The sequence below is a fragment of the Oncorhynchus gorbuscha genome, linkage group LG13, assembly GCF_021184085.1.
Source record: "Oncorhynchus gorbuscha isolate QuinsamMale2020 ecotype Even-year linkage group LG13, OgorEven_v1.0, whole genome shotgun sequence".
Classification (NCBI taxonomy): domain Eukaryota; kingdom Metazoa; phylum Chordata; class Actinopteri; order Salmoniformes; family Salmonidae; genus Oncorhynchus; species Oncorhynchus gorbuscha.
Genome location: NC_060185.1, coordinates 44,921,085 through 44,937,948, shown reverse-complemented (window position 1 = coordinate 44,937,948; position 16,864 = coordinate 44,921,085). Strand labels below are relative to the sequence as shown.

The 16,864-nt window shown below is 41.3% G+C and overlaps 1 protein-coding gene across 11 annotated transcripts in view; it reads left to right on the top strand.

The window, feature by feature from the left end:
* The window catches only part of LOC123992968 (rap1 GTPase-activating protein 2-like), a 158,539-nt gene that overhangs the window by 127,230 nt on the left and 14,445 nt on the right, over positions 1 to 16,864 (top strand). The window lies entirely within an intron of this gene.

Below are 16,864 nucleotides of genomic sequence, written 5' to 3'. Positions count from 1 at the left end.
AGAGAGAGAGATTGAAGGAGAGGGATAGAGATAAAGAGAGAGAGATTGAAGGAGAGGGATAGAGATAAAGAGAGAGAGATTGAAGGAGAGGGATAGAGATGTAGAGAGAGAGATTGAAGGAGAGGGATAGAGATAAAGAGAGAGAGATTGAAGGAGAGGGATAAAGATACAGAGGGAAATTGAAGGAGAGGGATAGAGATACAGAGAGTAGAGAGAGAGATTGAAGGAGAGGGATAGAGATAAAGAGAGAGAGATTGAAGGAGAGGGATAAAGATACAGAGAGAGATTGAAGGAGAGGGATAGAGATACAGAGAGTAGAGAGAGAGATTGAAGGAGAGGGATAAAGATACAGAGAGTAGAGAGAGAGATTGAAGGAGATGGATAGAGATAAAGAGAGAGAGATTGAAGGAGAGGGATAAAGATACAGAGAGAGATTGAAGAGAGGGATAAAGATACAGAGAGAGATTGAAGGAGAGAGATAAGAGAGAGAGAGAGAGATTGAAGGAGAGGGATAAAGATACAGAGAGAGATTGAAGGAGAGGGATAGAGATACAGAGAGTAGAGAGAGAGAGATTGAAGGAGAGGGATAAAGATACAGAGAGTAGAGAGAGAGATTGAAGGAGATGGATAGAGATAAAAGAGAGAGATTGAAGGAGAGGGATAAAGATACAGAGAGAGATTGAAGGAGATGGATAGAGATACAGAGAGTAGAGAGAGAGATTGAAGGAGAGGGATAGAGATAAAGAGAGAGAGATTGAAGGAGAGGGATAGAGATAAAGAGAGAGAGATTGAAGGAGAGGGATAGAGAGGAGAGGATAGAGAGAGAGAGATTGAAGGAGAGGGATAGAGATAAAGAGAGAGAGATTGAAGGAGAGGGATAAAGATACAGAGAGGAGATTGAAGGAGAGGGATAGAGATACAGAGAGTAGAGAGAGATTGAAGGAGAGGGAGAGATAAAGAGAGAGAGATTGAAGGAGAGGGATAAAGATACAGAGAGAGATTGAAGGAGAGGGATAGAGATACAGAGAGTAGAGAGAGAGATTGAAGGAGAGGGATAAAGATACAGAGAGTAGAGAGAGAGAGATTGAAGGAGATGGATAGAGATAAAGAGAGAGAGATTGAAGGAGAGGGATAAAGATACAAGAGAGAGAAGAGAGATAAAGAAGAGAGAGATTGAAGGAGAGGGATAAAGAGAGAGAGAGAGAGATTGAAGGAGAGGGATAAAGATACAGAGAGAGATTGAAGGAGAGGGAGAGAGATACAGAGAGTAGAGAGAGAGATTGAAGGAGAGGGATAAAGATACAGAGAGTAGAGAGAGAGATTGAAGGAGATGGATAGAGATAAGAGAGAGAGATTGAAGGAGAGGGATAAAGATACAGAGAGAGATTGAAGGAGATGGATAGAGATAAAGAGAGAGATTGAAGGAGAGGGATAAAGATACAGAGAGATAAAGAGAGAGAGAGATTGAAGGAGATGGATAGAGATAAAGAGAGAGAGATTGAAGGAGAGGGATAAAGATACAGAGGAGATTGAAGGAGAGGGATAGAGATAGAGAGAGAGATTGAAGAGAGGGATAAAGATATAAGAGAGAGAGAGAGATTGAAGGAGATGGATAGAGATAAAAGAGAGAGAGATTGAAGGAGAGGGATAGAGATAAAGAGAGAGAGATTGAAGGAGAGGGATAGAGATGTAAAGAGAGAGAGAGATTGAAGGAGAGGGATAGAGATAAAGAGAGAGAGATTGAAGGAGAGGGATAAAGATACAGAGGAGATTGAAGGAGAGGGATAGAGATACAGAGAGTAGAGAGAGAGATTGAAGGAGAGGGATAGAGATAAAGAGAGAGAGATTGAAGGAGAGGGATAAAGATACAGAGAGAGATTGAAGGAGAGGGATAGAGATACAGAGAGTAGAGAGAGAGATTGAAGAGAGGGATAAAGATACAGAGATAAAGAGAGAGATTGAAGGAGATGGATAGAGATAAAAGAGAGAGATTGAAGGAGAGGGATAGAGATACAGAGGGAGATTGAAGGAGAGGGATAGAGATACAGAGAGTAGAGAGAGAGATTGAAGGAGAGGGATAAAGATACAGAGAGAGATTGAAGGAGAGGGATAAAGATACAGAGAGATATTGAAGGAGAGGGATAAAGATACAGAGAGAGATTGAAGGAGAGGGATAAAGATACAGAGAGAGAGATTGAAGGAGAGGGATAGAGATACAGAGGGAGATTGAAGGAGAGGGATAGAGATTAGAGAGAGAGATTGAAGGAGAGGGATAGAGATACAGAGGAGATTGAAGGAGAGGGATAGAGATACAGAGAGAGAGATAAAGAGAGAGAGAGTGAAGGAGAGGGATAGAGATAAAGAGAGAGAGATTGAAGGAGAGGGATAGAGATACAGAGGAGATTGAAGGAGAGGGATAAAGATACAGAGAGTAGAGAGAGAGATTGAAGAGAGGGATAGAGATAAAGAGAGAGAGATTGAAGGAGAGGGATAAAGATACAGAGAGTAGAGAGAGAGATTGAAGGAGAGGGATAGAGATAAAGAGAGAGAGATTGAAGGAGAGGGATAGAGATAAAGAGAGAGAGATTGAAGGAGAGGGATAGAGATGTAGAGAGAGAGATTGAAGGAGAGGGATAGAGATAAGAGAGAGATTGAAGGAGAGGGATAAAGATACAGAGGGAAATTGAAGGAGAGGGATAGAGATACAGAGAGTAGAGAGAGAGATTGAAGGAGAGGGATAGAGATAAAGAGAGAGAGATTGAAGGAGAGGGATAAAGATACAGAGAGAGATTGAAGGAGAGGGATAGAGATACAGAGAGTAGAGAGAGAGATTGAAGGAGAGGGATAAAGATACAGAGAGTAGAGAGAGAGATTGAAGGAGATGGATAAGAGATAAAGAGAGAGAGATTGAAGGAGAGGGATAAAGATACAGAGAGAGATTGAAGGAGAGGGATAAAGATACAGAGAGAGATTGAAGGAGAGGGATAAAGAAAGAGAGAGAGAAGAGAGATAAAGATAAAGAGAGAGAGAGATTGAAGAGAGGGATAAAGATACAGAGAGAGATTGAAGGAGAGGGATAGAGATACAGAGAGTAGAGAGAGAGATTGAAGGAGAGGGATAAAGATACAGAGAGTAGAGAGAGAGATTGAAGAGATGGATAGAGATAAAAGAGAGAGATTGAAGGAGAGGGATAAAGATACAGAGAGATTGAAGGAGATGGATAGAGATAAAGAGAGAGAGATAAGAGAGATAGAGAGAGAGATTGAAGGAGAGGGATAGAGATAAGAGAGAGAGAGAGATAAAGATTACAGAGAGTAGAGAGAGAGAGAAGGAGATGGATAGAGATAAAGAGAGAGAGATTGAAGGAGAGGGATAAAGATACAGAGGGAGATTGAAGAGGAGGGATAGAGATAGAGAGAGAGATTGAAGGAGAGGGATAAAGATACAGAGAGAGATGGAGAGATTGAAGGAGAGAGATTAAGATAAAGACAGAGAGTAGAGAGAGAGATTGAAGGAGAGGGATAGAGATAAAGATAGAGAGAGATTGAAGGAGAGAGATACAGAGAGAGATTGAAGGAGAGGGATAAAGATAGAGAGAGAGATTGAAGGAGAGGGATAAAGAGAGAGAGATTGAAGGAGAGATAGGATAAAGATAGAGAGAGATTGAAGAGAGAGAGATTGAAGGAGAGGAGAGGATAAGAGATAGAGAGAGAGAGAGAGATGGATAGAGATAGAGAGAGAGATTGAAGGAGAGGGATAAAGATACAGGATTGAAGGAGAGGATAAAGATACAGAGAGAGATTGAAGGAGAGGGATAAAGAGAGAGAGATTGAAGGAGAGGGATAAAGATACAGAGAGAGATTGAAGGAGAGGGATAGAAGAGAGAGAGATTGAAGGAGAGGGATAAAGATACAGAGAGAGATTGAAGGAGAGGGATAGAGAGAGAGAGAGATTGAAGGAGAGGATAAAGAGAGAGGATGAAGGAGAGGGATAAAGAGAGAGAGATTGAAGGAGAGGGATAAAGATACAGAGAGAGATTGAAGGAGAGGGATAAAGATACAGAGAGAGATTGAAGGAGAGGGATAAAGATACAGAGAGAGATTGAAGGAGAGATAAAGATACAGAGAGAGATTGAAGAGAGGGATAGAAGAGAGAGAGAGATTGAAGGAGAGGGATAAAGATAAGGAGAGGGATAGAGAGAGAGATTGAAGGAGAGGGATAAAGAGAGAGAGAGAGAGATTGAAGGAGAGGGAGATACAGAGAGAGATTGAAGGAGAGGGATAAAGATACAGAGAGAGATTGAAGGAGAGGGATAAAGATACAGAGAGTAGAGAGAGAGATTGAAGGAGAGGGATAGAGATAGAGAGAGAGATTGAAGGAGAGGATAAAGATTGAACAGAGAGAGATTGAAGGAGAGGGATAGAGATAGAGAGAGAGAGATTGAAGGAGATAAAGATAGAGATACAGAGAGAGAGAGATTGAAGGAGAGGGATAGAGATACAGAGAGAGATTGAAGGAGAGGGATAGAGATAAGAGAGAGAGAGATTGAAGGAGAGGGATAGAGATAAGAGAGAGAGAGATTGAAGGAGAGGGATAAGAGATACAGAGGGAGATTGAAGGAGAGGGATAGAGATAGAGAGAGTGAAGGAGAGGAGAGAGAGATTGAGGAGGAGAGGGATAGAAGAGAGGGATAGAGATAGAGAGAGAGAGAGATTGAAGGAGAGGGATAAAGATACAGAAGAGATTGAAGGAGAGGGATAAAGATACAGAGAGAGAGAGAGAGAGATTGAAGGAAGGATAAAGATAGAGATTGAAGGAGAGGGATAGAGATACAGAAGTAGAGAGAGAGATTGAAGAGGGAGAGATAAAGAGAGAGATTGAAGGAGATGGAGAGATACAGGATAGAGATTGAAGAGAGATAGAGATAAAGAAGGAGATTGGGATAGAGATAGAGAGTAGAGAGAGAGATTGAAGGAGAGGGATAGAGATAAAGAGAGAGAGATTGAAGGAGAGGGATAAAGATACAGAGGGAGATTGAAGGAGAGGGATAGAGATACAGAGAGTAGAGAGAGAGATTGAAGGAGAGGGATAGAGATAAGAGAGAGAGATTGAAGGAGAGGGATAAAGATACAGAGAGAGATTGAAGGAGAGGGATAGAGATACAGAGAGTAGAGAGAGAGATTGAAGGAGAGGGATAAAGATACAGAGAGTAGAGAGAGAGATTGAAGGAGATGGATAGAGATAAAGAGAGAGAGATTGAAGGAGAGGGATAAAGATACAGAGAGAGATTGAAGGAGAGGGATAAAGATACAGAGAGAGATTGAAGGAGAGGGATAAAAGAGAGAGAGAGAGATTGAAGGAGAGGGATAAAGATACAGAGAGAGATTGAAGGAGAGGGATAGAGATACAGAGAGTAGGAGAGAGAGATTGAAGGAGAGGGATAAAGATACAGAGAGTAGAGAGAGAGATTGAAGGAGATGGATAGAGATAAAGAGAGAGAGATTGAAGGAGAGGGATAAAGATACAGAGAGAGATTGAAGGAGATGGATAGAGATAAAGAGAGAGAGATTGAAGGAGAGGGATAAAGATACAGAGAGTAGAGAGAGAGATTGAAGGAGATGGATAGAGATAAAGAGAGAGAGATTGAAGGAGAGGGATAAAGATACAGAGGGAGATTGAAGGAGAGGGATAGAGATAAAGAGAGAGAGATTGAAGGAGAGGGATAAAGATACAGAGAGTAGAGAGAGAGATTGAAGGAGATGGATAGAGATAAAAGAGAGAGATTGAAGGAGAGGGATAGAGATAAAGAAAGAGAGAGATTGAAGGAGAGGGATAGAGATGTAGAGAGAGATTGAAGGAGAGGGATAGAGATAAAGAGAGAGAGATTGAAGGAGAGGGATAAAGATACAGAGGAGATTGAAGGAGAGGGATAGAGATACAGAGAGTAGAGAGAGAGATTGAAGGAGAGGGATAGAGATAAAGAGAGAGATTGAAGGAGAGGGATAAAGATACAGAGAGAGATTGAAGGAGAGGGATAGAGATACAGAGAGTAGAGAGAGAGATTGAAGGAGAGGGATAAAGATACAGAGAGTAGAGAGAGAGATTGAAGGAGATGGATAGAGATAAAAGAGAGAGATTGAAGGAGAGGGATAGAGATACAGAGGAGATTGAAGGAGAGGGATAGAGATACAGAGAGTAGAGAGAGAGATTGAAGGAGAGGGATAAAGATACAGAGAGAGATTGAAGGAGAGGGATAAAGATACAGAGAGATATTGAAGGAGCGGGATAAAGATAGGAGAGAGAGATTGAAGGAGAGGGATAAAGATACAGAGAGAGAGATTGAAGGAGAGGGATAGAGATACAGAGAGAGATTGAAGGAGAGGGATAGAGATACAGAGAGAGAGAGAGAGATTGAAGGAGAGGGATAAAGATACAGAGGAGATTGAAGGAGAGGGATAGAGATACAGAGAGTAGAGAGAGAGATTGAAGGAGAGGGATGAAGGAGAGATAAAGAGATAGAGAGAGAGATTGAAGGAGAGGGATAGAGATACAGAGGGAGATTGAAGGAGAGGGATAAAGATACAGAGAGTAGAGAGAGAGATTGAAGGAGAGGGATAGAGATAAAGAGAGAGAGATTGAAGGAGAGGGATAAAGATACAGAGAGAGAGAGATTGAAGGAGAGGGATAGAGATAAAAAGAGAGAGATTGAAGGAGAGGGATAGAGATAAAAAGAGAGATTGAAGGAGAGGATAGAGATGAGAGAGAGAGAGATTGAAGGAGAGGGATAGAGATAAAGAGAGAGATTGAAGGAGAGGGATAAAGATACAGAGATAAAGGAAATTGAAGGAGAGGGATAGAGATACAGAGAGAGATAGAGAGAGAGATTGAAGGAGAGGGATAGAGATAAAGAGAGAGAGATTGAAGGAGAGGGATAAAGATACAGAGAGAGATTGAAGGAGAGGGATAGAGATACAGAGAGTAGAGAGAGAGATTGAAGGAGAGGGATAAAGATACAGAGAGTAGAGAGAGAGATTGAAGGAGATGGATAGAGATAAAGAGAGAGAGATTGAAGGAGAGGGATAAAGATACAGAGAGAGATTGAAGGAGAGGGATAAAGATACAGAGAGAGATTGAAGGAGAGGGATAAAGAAGAGAGAGAGAGATTGAAGGAGAGGGATAAAGATACAGAGAGAGATTGAAGGAGAGGGATAGAGATACAGAGAGTAGAGAGAGAGATTGAAGGAGAGGGATAAAGATACAGAGAGTAGAGAGAGATTGAAGGAGATGGATAGAGATAAAGAGAGAGAGATTGAAGGAGAGGGATAAAGATACAGAGAGAGATTGAAGGAGATGGATAGAGATAAAGAGAGAGAGATTGAAGGAGAGGGATAAAGATACAGAGAGAGAGAGAGAGAGATTGAAGGAGATGGATAGAGATAGAGATTGAAGGAGAGGGATAAAGATACAGAGGGAGATTGAAGGAGAGGGATAGAGAGAGAGAAGAGAGATTGAAGGAGAGGATAAAGATACAGAGAGAGAGAGAGATTGAAGGAGATGGATAGAGATAGAGAGAGAGATTGAAGGAGAGGGATAGAGATAAAGAGAGAGAGATTGAAGGAGAGGGATAAAGAGAGTAGAGAGAGAGATTAAAGGAGAGGGATAGAGATAAGAGAGAGAGATTGAAGGAGAGGGATAAAGATACAGAGGGAGATTGAAGGAGAGGGATAGAGATACAGAGAGAGAGAGAGAGATTGAAGGAGAGGGATAGAGATAAAAGAGAGAGATTGAAGGAGAGGGATAAAGATACAGAGAGAGATTGAAGGAGAGGGATAAAGATACAGAGAGAGATTGAAGGAGAGGGATAGAGATACAGAGAGAGATTGAAGGAGAGGGATAAAGAGAGAGAGAGAGATTGAAGGAGAGGGATAAAGATAGAGAGAGAGATTGAAGGAGAGGGATAAAGAGAGAGAGAGAGATTGAAGGAGAGGGATAAAGAGAGAGAGAGAGATTGAAGAGAGGGATAGAGAGAAGAGATTGAAGGAGAGGGATAAGAGAGAGAGAGGAGAGGGATAAAGATACAGAGGGAGATTGAAGGAGAGGGATAAAGAGAGAGAGAGAGATTGAAGGAGAGGGATAAAGATACAGAGAGAGATTGAAGAGAGGGATAGAGATACAGAGAGAGATTGAAGGAGGGATAAAGAGAGAGAGAGAGATTGAAGGAGAGGGATAAAGATAGAGAGAGAGATTGAAGGAGAGGGATAAAGAGAGAGAGAGAGATTGAAGAGAGAGGGATAGAGAGAGAGAGAGATTGAAGGAGAGGGATAAAGAGAGAGAGAGATTGAAGGAGAGGGATAAAGAGATTGAAGGAGAGAGAGATGAAGAGAGAGGGAAGAGAGAGATAAAGAGAGAGATTGAAGGAGAGGGATAAAGATACAGAGAGAGATTGAAGGAGAGGGATAAAGATAGAGAGAGAGATTGAAGGAGAGGGATAAAGATACAGAGAGAGAGATTGAAGGAGAGGGATAAAGATACAGAGAGAGATTGAAGGAGAGGGATAAAGATACAGAGAGAGATTGAAGGAGAGGGATAAAGATACAGAGAGAGATTGAAGGAGAGGGATAAGAGAGAGAGAGAGAGATTGAAGGAGAGGGATAAAGATAAGAGAGAGATTGAAGGAGAGGGATAGAGATACAGAGAGTAGAGAGAGAGAAGAGAGAGGGATAAAGATACAGAGAGTAGAGAGAGAGATTGAAGGAGAGGGATAAAGATACAGAGAGAGAGAGAGAGATTGAAGGAGAGGGATAAAGAGAGAGAGATTGAAGGAGAGGGATAAAGATACAGAGAGGATAAAGATAGAGAGAGAGAGAGATAAAGATAGAGAGAGAGAGAGAGAGAGAGAGAGAGAAGGAGAGAGATAGAGAGAGAGAGAGAGAGAGAGAGAGATTGAAGGAGAAGGAGAAGAGAGAGAGAGAGAGAGAGATAAGGAGAGAGATAAAGAGAGAGATTGAAGGAGAGGGATAAAGATACAGAGAGATTGATAAAGAGAGAGAGGATAAAGATACAGAGAGAGATTGAAGGAGAGGGATAAAGAGAGAGAGAGAGATTGAAGGAGAGGGATAAAGATATACAGAGAGAGATTGAAGGAGAGGGATAAAGATACAGAGAGAGATTGAAGGAGAGGGATAAGAAGAGATAGAGATTGAAGGAGAGGGATTGATTGAAGGAGAGGGATAAAGAGAGAGAGAGAGATTGAAGGAGAGGGATAAGAGAGAGAGAGAGATTGAAGGAGAGGGATAAAGATACAGAGAGAGAGAGAGATTGAAGGAGATGGATAGAGATAAAGAGAGAGAGATTGAAGGAGAGGGATAAAGATACAGAGAGAGATTGAAGGAGATGGATAGAGATAAGAGAGAGAGATTGAAGGAGAGGGATAAAGATACAGAGAGTAGAGAGAGAGATTGAAGGAGATGGATAGAGATAAAAGAGAGAGATTGAAGGAGAGGGATAAAGATACAGAGAGATTGAAGGAGAGGGATAGAGATAAAGAGAGAGATTGAAGGAGAGGGATAAAGATACAGAGAGTAGAGAGAGAGATTGAAGGAGATGGATAGAGATAAAGAGAGAGAGATTGAAGGAGAGGGATAAAGAAGAGAGAGAGAGATTGAAGGAGAGGGATAAAGATACAGAGAGAGATTGAAGGAGAGGGATAAAGAGAGAGAGAGATTGAAGGAGAGGGATAAAGATACAGAGAGAGATTGAAGGAGAGGGATAAAGATACAGAGAGAGATTGAAGGAGAGGGATAAAGATAAGAGAGAGATTGAAGGAGAGGGATAAAGATACAGAGAGAGATTGAAGGAGAGGGATAGAGAGAGAGAGAGAGATTGAAGGAGAGGGATAAAGATACAGAGAGAGATTGAAGGAGAGGGATAGAGATACAGAGAGTAGAGAGAGATTGAAGGAGAGGGATAAAGATACAGAGAGTAGAGAGAGAGATTGAAGGAGAGGGATAAAGATACAGAGAGTAGAGAGAGATTGAAGGAGAGGGATAAGAGAGAGATTGAAGGAGATAAAGATACAGAGAGATAAAGATAGAGAGAGAGGAGAAGAGAGAGAGAGAGAGAGAGAGAGAGATTGAAGGAGAGGGATAGAAGAGAGAGAGAGAGAGAGAGATAAAGAGAGAGATGAAGGAGAGGGATAAAGAGAGAGAGATTGAAGGAGAGGGATAAAGATAGAGAGAGAGATTGAAGGAGAGGGATAAAAGAGAGAGAGATTGAAGGAGAGGGATAAAGATAGAGAGAGGGAGAGAGAGATTGAAGGAGAGGGATAAAGATACAGAGAGAGATTGAAGGAGAGGGATAAAGATACAAGAGAGAGAGAGAGATTGAAGGAGAGGGATAAAGATACAGAGAGATTGAAGGAGAGGATAAAGAAAGAGAGAGAGATTGAAGGAGAGGGATAAAGAGAGAGAGAGAGATTGAAGGAGAGGGATAAAGATACAGAGAGTAGAGAGAGAGATTGAAGGAGATGGATAGAGATAAAGAGAGAGAGATTGAAGGAGAGGGATAAAGATACAGAGAGAGATTGAAGGAGATGGATAGAGATAAAGAGAGAGAGATTGAAGGAGAGGGATAAAGATACAGAGAGTAGAGAGAGAGATTGAAGGAGATGGATAGAGATAAAGAGAGAGAGATTGAAGGAGAGGGATAAAGATACAGAGGGAGATTGAAGGAGAGGGATAGAGATAAAGAGAGAGAGATTGAAGGAGAGGGATAAAGATACAGAGAGTAGAGAGAGAGATTGAAGGAGATGGATAGAGATAAAGAGAGAGAGATTGAAGGAGAGGGATAGAGATAAAGAGAGAGAGATTGAAGGAGAGGGATAGAGATGTAGAGAGAGAGATTGAAGGAGAGGGATAGAGATAAAGAGAGAGAGATTGAAGGAGAGGGATAAAGATACAGAGGAGATTGAAGGAGAGGGATAGAGATACAGAGAGAGAGAGAGAGATTGAAGGAGAGGGATAGAGATAGAGAGAGAGATTGAAGGAGAGGGATAAAGATACAGAGAGAGATTGAAGGAGAGGGATAGAGATACAGAGAGTAGAGAGAGAGATTGAAGGAGAGGGATAAAGATACAGAGAGTAGAGAGAGAGATTGAAGGAGATGGATAGAGATAAAGAGAGAGAGATTGAAGGAGAGGGATAAAGATACAGAGAGAGATTGAAGGAGAGGGATAAAGATACAGAGAGAGATTGAAGGAGAGGGATAAAGATACAGGGGGAGATTGAAGGAGAGGGATAGAGATACAGAGAGAGATTGAAGGAGAGGGATAAAGAGAGAGAGAGAGATTGAAGGAGAGGGATAAAGATACAGAGAGAGATTGAAGGAGAGGGATAAAGAGAGAGAGAGATTGAAGGAGAGGGATAAAAAGAGAGAGAGAGATTGAAGGAGAGGGATAAAGAGAGAGAGAGAGATTGAAGGAGAGGGATAAAGAGAGAGAGATTGAAGGAGAGGGATAAAGATACAGAGGGAGATTGAAGGAGAGGGATAAAAGAGAGAGAGAGATTGAAGGAGAGGGATAAAGATACAGAGGAGATTGAAGGAGAGGGATAGAGATACAGAGAGAGATTGAAGGAGAGGGATAAAAAGAGAGAGAGAGATTGAAGGAGAGGGATAAAGATACAGAGAGAGATTGAAGGAGAGGGATAAAAAGAGAGAGAGATTGAAGGAGAGGGATAAAGAGAGAGAGAGAGATTGAAGGAGAGGGATAAAGATACAGAGAGAGATTGAAGGAGAGGGATAAAGAGAGAGAGAGAGATTGAAGGAGAGGGATAGAGAGAGAGAGATTGAAGGAGAGGGATAAAGATACAGAGAGAGATTGAAGGAGAGGGATAAGAGAGAGAGAGATTGAAGATTGAGAGGGATAAAGATACAGAGGAGATTGAAGGAGAGGGATAAAGATACAGAGAGAGATTGAAGGAGAGGGATAAAGATACAGAGAGAGATTGAAGGAGAGGGATAAAGATAAAGATTGAAGGAGAGAGAGAGAGAGATTGAAGGAGAGGGATAAAGATAGAGAGAGAGATTGAAGGAGAGGGATAAAGATACAGAGAGAGAGATTGAAGGAGAGGGATAAAGATACAGAGAGAGAGAGAGAGATTGAAGGAGAGGGATAAAGATACAGAGAGTAGAGAGAGAGATTGAAGGAGAGGGATAAAGATACAGAGAGATTGAAGGAGAGGGAAAGATAAGAGAGGATAAAGAGAGAGAGAGAGAGAAGAGAGATAGAGATAGAGAGATAGAGATAGAGAGAGAGAGAGAGAGAGAGAGAGAGAGAGAGAGAGAGAGAGAGATTGAAGGAGAGAGGATAAAGAGAGAGATTGAAGGAGAGGGATAGAGAGAGAGATTGAAGGAGAGAGGAAAGAGAGAGAGATTGAAGGAGAGGGATAAAGAGAGAGAGAGATTGAAGGAGAGGGATAAAGAGAGAGAGAGATTGAAGGAGAGGGATAAAAGAGAGAGATTGAAGGAGAGGGATAAAGATACAGAGGGAGATTGAAGGAGAGGGATAAAGATACAGAGAGAGATTGAAGGAGAGGGATAAAGATACAGAGAAGATTGAAGAGAGGGATAAAGAAGAGAGAGAGATTGAAGGAGAGGGATAAAGAAAGAGAGAGATTGAAGGAGAGGGATTGAAGGAGAGAGAGAGAGAGATTGAAGGAGAGGGATAAAGAGAGAGAGAGAGATTGAAGGAGAGGGATAAAGATACAGAGAGAGATTGAAGGAGAGGGATAAAGATACAGAGGGAGATTGAAGGAGAGGGATAAAGATACAGAGAGAGATTGAAGGAGAGGGATAAAGATACAGAGAGAGATTGAAGGAGAGGGATAAAGATACAGAGAGAGATTGAAGGAGAGGGATAAAGAGAGAGAGAGAGATTGAAGGAGAGGGATAGAGAGATTGAAGGAGAGGGATAAAGATACAGGGAGAGATTGAAGGAGAGGGATAGAGATACAGAGAGTAGAGAGAGAGATTGAAGGAGAGGGATAAAGATACAGAGAGTAGAGAGAGATTGAAGGAGATGGATAAAGATACAGAGAGTAGAGAGAGAGATTGAAGGAGAGGGATAAAGATGTAGAGAGAGAGATTGAAGGAGAGGGATAGAGATAAAGAGAGAGAGATTGAAGGAGAGGGATAGAGATAAAGAGAGAGAGATTGAAGGAGAGGGATAAAGATACAGAGAGAGATTGAAGGAGAGGGATAAAGATACAGAGAGAGATTTAAGGAGAGGGATAAAGAGAGAGAGAGAGATTGAATGAGAGGGATAAAGATACAGAGAGAGATTGAAGGAGAGGGATAAAGATACAGAGAGAGATTGAAGTAGAGGGATAGAGATACAGAGGGAGATTGAAGGAGAGGGATAGAGATACAGAGAGTAGAGAGAGAGATTGAAGGAGAGGGATAAAGATACAGAGAGAGATTGAAGGAGAGGGATAAAGATACAGAGAGATATTGAAGGAGCGGGATAAAGATACAGAGAGAGATTGAAGGAGAGGGATAAAGATACAGAGAGAGAGATTGAAGGAGAGGGATAGAGATACAGAGGGAGATTGAAGGAGAGGGATAGAGATACAGAGAGTAGAGAGAGAGATTGAAGGAGAGGGATAGAGATACAGAGGGAGATTGAAGGAGAGGGATAGAGATACAGAGAGTAGAGAGAGAGATTGAAGGAGAGGGATAGAGATAAAGAGAGAGAGATTGAAGGAGAGGGATAGAGATACAGAGGGAGATTGAAGGAGAGGGATAAAGATACAGAGAGTAGAGAGAGAGATTGAAGGAGAGGGATAGAGATAAAGAGAGAGAGATTGAAGGAGAGGGATAAAGATACAGAGAGTAGAGAGAGAGATTGAAGGAGAGGGATAGAGATAAAGAGAGAGAGATTGAAGGAGAGGGATAGAGATAAAGAGAGAGAGATTGAAGGAGAGGGATAGAGATGTAGAGAGAGATTGAAGGAGAGGGATAGAGATAAAGAGAGAGAGATTGAAGGAGAGGGATAAAGATACAGAGGGAGATTGAAGGAGAGGGATAGAGATACAGAGAGTAGAGAGAGAGATTGAAGGAGAGGGATAGAGATAAAGAGAGAGAGATTGAAGGAGAGGGATAAAGATACAGAGAGAGATTGAAGGAGAGGGATAGAGATACAGAGAGTAGAGAGAGAGATTGAAGGAGAGGGATAAAGATACAGAGAGTAGAGAGAGAGATTGAAGGAGATGGATAGAGATAAAGAGAGAGAGATTGAAGGAGAGGGATAAAGATACAGAGAGAGATTGAAGGAGAGGGATAAAGATACAGAGAGAGATTGAAGGAGAGGGATAAAGAGAGAGAGAGAGAGATTGAAGGAGAGGGATAAAGATACAGAGAGAGATTGAAGGAGAGGGATAGAGATACAGAGAGTAGAGAGAGAGATTGAAGGAGAGGGATAAAGATACAGAGAGTAGAGAGAGAGATTGAAGGAGATGGATAGAGATAAAGAGAGAGAGATTGAAGGAGAGGGATAAAGATACAGAGAGAGATTGAAGGAGATGGATAGAGATAAAGAGAGAGATTGAAGGAGAGGGATAAAGATACAGAGAGTAGAGAGAGAGATTGAAGGAGATGGATAGAGATAAAGAGAGAGAGATTGAAGGAGAGGGATAAAGATACAGAGGGAGATTGAAGGAGAGGGATAGAGATAAAGAGAGAGAGATTGAAGGAGAGGGATAAAGATACAGAGAGTAGAGAGAGAGATTGAAGGAGATGGATAGAGATAAAAGAGAGAGATTGAAGGAGAGGGATAGAGATAAAAGAGAGAGATTGAAGGAGAGGGATAAAGATACAGAGAGTAGAGAGAGAGATTGAAGGAGATGGATAGAGATAAAGAGAGAGAGATTGAAGGAGAGGGATAAAGATACAGAGAGTAGAGAGAGATTGAAGGAGAGGGATAGAGATAAAGAGAGAGAGATTGAAGGAGAGGGATAGAGATAAAGAGAGAGAGATTGAAGGAGAGGGATAAAGATACAGAGAGTAGAGAGAGAGATTGAAGGAGAGGGATAGAGATAAAGAGAGAGAGATTGAAGGAGAGGGATAAAGATACAGAGAGTAGAGAGAGAGATTGAAGGAGAGGGATAGAGATAAAGAGAGAGAGATTGAAGGAGAGGGATAGAGATACAGAGGGAGATTGAAGGAGAGGGATAGAGATACAGAGAGTAGAGAGAGAGATTGAAGGAGAGGGATAGAGATAAAGAGAGAGAGATTGAAGGAGAGGGATAAAGATACAGAGAGTAGAGAGATTGAAGGAGAGGGATAGAGATAAAGAGAGAGAGATTGAAGGAGAGGGATAAAGATACAGAGAGTAGAGAGAGAGATTGAAGGAGAGGGATAGAGATGTAGAGAGAGAGATTGAAGGAGAGGGATAGAGATAAAGAGAGAGAGATTGAAGGAGAGGGATAAAGATACAGAGGGAGATTGAAGGAGAGGGATAAAGATACAGAGAGTAGAGAGAGAGATTGAAGGAGAGGGATAAAGATACAGAGGGAGATTGAAGGAGAGGGATAAAGATACAGAGGGAGATTGAAGGAGAGGGATAGAGATACAGAGAGTAGAGAGAGAGATTGAAGGAGAGGGATAGAGATACAGAGAGTAGAGAGAGAGATTGAAGGAGATGGATAGAGATAAAGAGAGAGAGATTGAAGGAGAGGGATAAAGATACAGAGAGAGATTGAAGGAGAGGGATAAAGATACAGAGAGAGATTGAAGGAGAGGGATAAAGATACAGAGAGTAGAGAAAGAGATTGAAGGAGAGGGATAGAGATAAAGAGAGAGAGATTGAAGGAGAGGGATAAAGAGAGAGAGATTGAAGGAGAGGGATAGAGATAAAGAGAGAGAGATTGAAGGAGAGGGATAGAGATAAAGAGAGAGAGAGAGAGAGAGAGAGAGAGAGAGAGAGAGAGAGAGAGAGAGAGAGAGAGAGAGAGAGAGAGAGGGAGAGAGAGAGATGGAGTTAAAGTTTCCCATTGTTATTTACAGTGAAAATTTGATGAGAAACCTGCCATCATTTACAGTTTTTTCAGATTGTATTCATACTCCTTGACTTATTCCACATATTGTTGTGTAACAGCCTGAATTCAAAATATATATATATTTTTTTTAAATTCACAACCATCTATCTACACACAATACCCCGTTACAAAGTGAAAACATGTTTTTAGACATTTTTGCAAATGTATTAAAAATTGAATACAGAAATATCGAATTTACATAACCATTCACACCTGCAAGTCAATACATGTTAGAATCACATTTGGCAGCGATTACAGCTGTGAGTCTTTTTGGGTAAGTCTCTAAGAGCTTTACACATCTGGATTTTACAATATTTGCACATTCTTCTTATTGGTTGTTGATCATTGCCAGATTTTCAAGTCTTGCCATACATTTTCATGCCGATTTAAGTCAAAACTGTAACTAGTCCACTCAGGAACATTCAATGTCATCTTGGTAAGCAACTCCAGTGTAGATTTGTCCTTGTGTTTTAGGTTATTGTCCTGCTGAAAGGTGAATTTGTTTCCCAGTGTATGTTGGAAAAGCAGACTGAACCAGATTTTCCCTCTAGGATTTTGTCTGTGCTTCGCTCTATTCCATTAATTTTTCATCCTAAAAAAAAGCCATATATACCCATAACATGATGCAGCCACCACCATGCTTGAAAATATGAAGAGTGGTACTCAGTGATTTGTTGGCTCCATCCCAAACGTAAAAGTTTTGTATTGAGGACGAAAAGTGAATTGCTTTTCCTCTTGTCTTTGCAGTATTACTTTAGTGCCTTGTTGCATAT